This window comes from Capsicum annuum, chromosome 5, assembly GCF_002878395.1.
Source record: "Capsicum annuum cultivar UCD-10X-F1 chromosome 5, UCD10Xv1.1, whole genome shotgun sequence".
Lineage (NCBI taxonomy): Eukaryota > Viridiplantae > Streptophyta > Magnoliopsida > Solanales > Solanaceae > Capsicum > Capsicum annuum.
This window is the reverse complement of record NC_061115.1, coordinates 54,080,726-54,083,608: the sequence shown is the minus strand read 5'-3', so window position 1 is coordinate 54,083,608 and position 2,883 is coordinate 54,080,726. Positions and strand designations below refer to the sequence as shown.

The 2,883-nt window shown below is 32.6% G+C and overlaps 1 long non-coding RNA gene across 1 annotated transcript; it reads left to right on the top strand.

The window, feature by feature from the left end:
- The first annotated feature begins 474 nt into the window (after positions 1–474).
- Positions 475–2,601, top strand: LOC124898887. The gene is made up of 2 exons (XR_007055743.1): positions 475–1,163; positions 2,353–2,601. It is a non-coding gene; the product is annotated as an uncharacterized LOC124898887 (long non-coding RNA).
- Positions 2,602–2,883: the final 282 nt, after the last annotated feature.

Here is a 2,883-nt window from a genome sequence, read left to right as displayed (position 1 = left end):
TTTAATGATGATATTGTGTTGAAGAGCTTTAATGGTGTTGAAGAAGATATTGTGTTGAAGAAGAAATGATGGGTAGATAAATGATATGATTTAATTGTAAAATGGAGTTTTAATGAATGATTTAAAAAACAAAACTTTAATGGAAGCTTTAATGGTGAATTGTGTTGAATAAGAAAGAGTGGGTGGGTTGGGAGAACGACGGAGAGGGGGTAAGGATAATTTTAAAAAATAAATAAATATTATTTAAGAAAAGAATATAAATTATATATTAAATTATTTTATATATGACATCTTTTAATTGGTCAAAAAAATTAAATTCAAGTCTTTCACGCGTCTAAAATCTCGAAATGATGTGTTTGCAATAAAGAATCAAGAGGTAATAGATTGAAGTTATATCTCGAACAAGATGAGGCTAATTATGTATTTACCATTCGCGCATACTTTCTCAAAGAAATCAACCGCGCGTATCAACTTCCCTCTTCCCAAAAAATTATTCAATCACCACAACTACTCAAAAACACACAAAACAACCAACCTTCTTTCCTTTCTCTTTCTTCTCCCTCTCATTACTTTCCAAGCCGGAAAACTCTAGCGGCCATAGTTGTCGTATCTCCGCTGCTAGGCTATCAAGATTTTTTCACTTTCGGCTTTCCCAACCCGTGAAATCAGCGATGGCTGAGAAGTCAGTCCCAAATCTATACAAAAATTTAAATTTGAACCTCAAAATCATCCACGAAAGGGACGACACTCAAGGATTTCGAATCCCCCTCTTCTTCCACACAATTTTTTACAAATCGTTGTTTCAAATTCAGACTTTCAAATCCGAATTTGCACTAATAAATGTGGGTCTTACCATTTCCACGAAGAATAAGGTCTGGTAGTCAAGAAAAAGAATGAAAACTTGAAAAGACAGACAGAGGAATGGAAGGAAAAAAGAGAGAAAAATCAAAACTAAAAGTGAATTTAAAGTCGGAGAGTGGAAAAAACAGTGTAAACGGTTAGAAATTAGAGAGAAAAATTAGTGAAAAAAGTGGGAGGTTCACTGGAAAGTCTCGAAGTCTCTAGTTTCTTTTTGATTTTTGTCCAAGTTTGAATCCTCGGAGTCTAATTCGTCTGCCGAAAAATCCTTGTCATCGAAGCCTCAGTTTTGCTGCTCGAAAAAGGTGCAAATTCCTTTCTCTTCTCACTTTCATCTTCCTTTCTCTCATCTTGTTTGGTTCAGCGATCACATTACTTTAGTTTAAATCTGCCAATTTTTTTATTTTAATGTTGTTGAAAAATGGATTCCTGTATATGAATCTCCATATAGTTTAAGTTATCGTTGGTGCCGAAAAAATGGACTTGCAGGTGTATGATGTACGTTTGATCATGTTGTTGTTGTTTGTTCTCTGAAAATCAATTTCAAAATATAATATTATCTCTTTAATCTGTAAAAATACTCATTTATTTCAAGCGAGGCTATTTTGCGTCATAAGTGCGAATCTGTCCTATCTGGTTTTGTTCTTGTCATGATTTCATGAATATGTGATTCTATCTTAATTTCAATACTCATATCGCTGTTTGTTTTCCTTCGACTCTGTGAATAAAAGTTAATTTTTGAAAAAGTTGTTTCTTGTTTGAACATATAGGCCCACTAAACTTATGTATGTGTGTGTATACTACCACTTCTTCTGAAAATTGAGCTGGATAAAGTCATTCCTTCCATACTTTCTTTTGCTCGATCTGACTTTTATGAACATATAAGTCGTATAGTTTGGCTTTTTTTTTCAAGTTGAGTTCAAGAATGTTGTTGTCCTATTTTTAGTTTTGTTGAGCTTGCGCGACCTTAAGAAATTAAATCGATTGCTGATATTGATCTAATTTTGTCAAAATTGCCCATCATTCTCATATCTATGTTTGCATTTTTGTGTTCAATAGTGTGTAGTGACAGGAGACATTTTTGAGACATGTGGTCCTTCCCTTATTCTATATGAACCATTAAAGTCCGCATTAATGAGTTGTTGCAAGTTTGTTTTTCATAATCATGGATGGAGATTTGGTTGGATTAGTTTACATTGTCATGTTCCTGCTCTTTGAAAAAATTTATGTTTGGAGTTGCTCTTGATTTTTCTTAGATAGCTTTAACTATGGTAGAATTGTTGGCTTGTAGTCCATCAAGACTCTGTTTTGCTAAAATGTGCATATGTTAGTTTCATTTGGATGATAATTTACTAAGTTCATGTTTAGGCTTTCTTTTGAATTGCGTTGATTATTTATTGTTTTCGTTTCTCATTTATTATTTTCGTTTCTCAGTAATATCCCTCAAGTTTGGTTCCTAATTATTATCATTTTCTTTATTTTATGTGATTTGAGGAGTTGGAGTTTCGATCGAAACTCATTTCTGACCCAAAGATCGGATCAACCGCTTTAGGATCTTCAGCATTCGGGGTCTACACCATTAGGAATTGGCCCCTTTCTAAAAGAACTTGGTTGTATCTAGTCCTTTGCTTTCTTCACATTTTCTTCTTATTGTTATTTATTCTATTAATCTTGTATTTCTTCTAATATTTATTTTGTGTGGATTGATCGATGTTGAATAACTTCATATTTGTTTAGCTTTGTTTAACTTTTATCATCTAGAATTGGTTTTATTGGCTATTCCAATCTAAAATGTTGTTTTTAAGTATAAACATATACCCCCTTTAACAGTGTAAAAACTGCAGATTTTTGAGGTAAGAACGCAAATATTTTTAGGGTAAAAAATAATTTTTCTTGGGGCTTTAGGTGCAGTCATTTAACATTTAAAGTGCAGTTTTTTCATGTCCAAAATATAGCTTTTGTAGTAGCTAAAATCGCAGATTTTGGAGATCAAATATACAACTTTTTCAAGAGTTAAAAATGCAG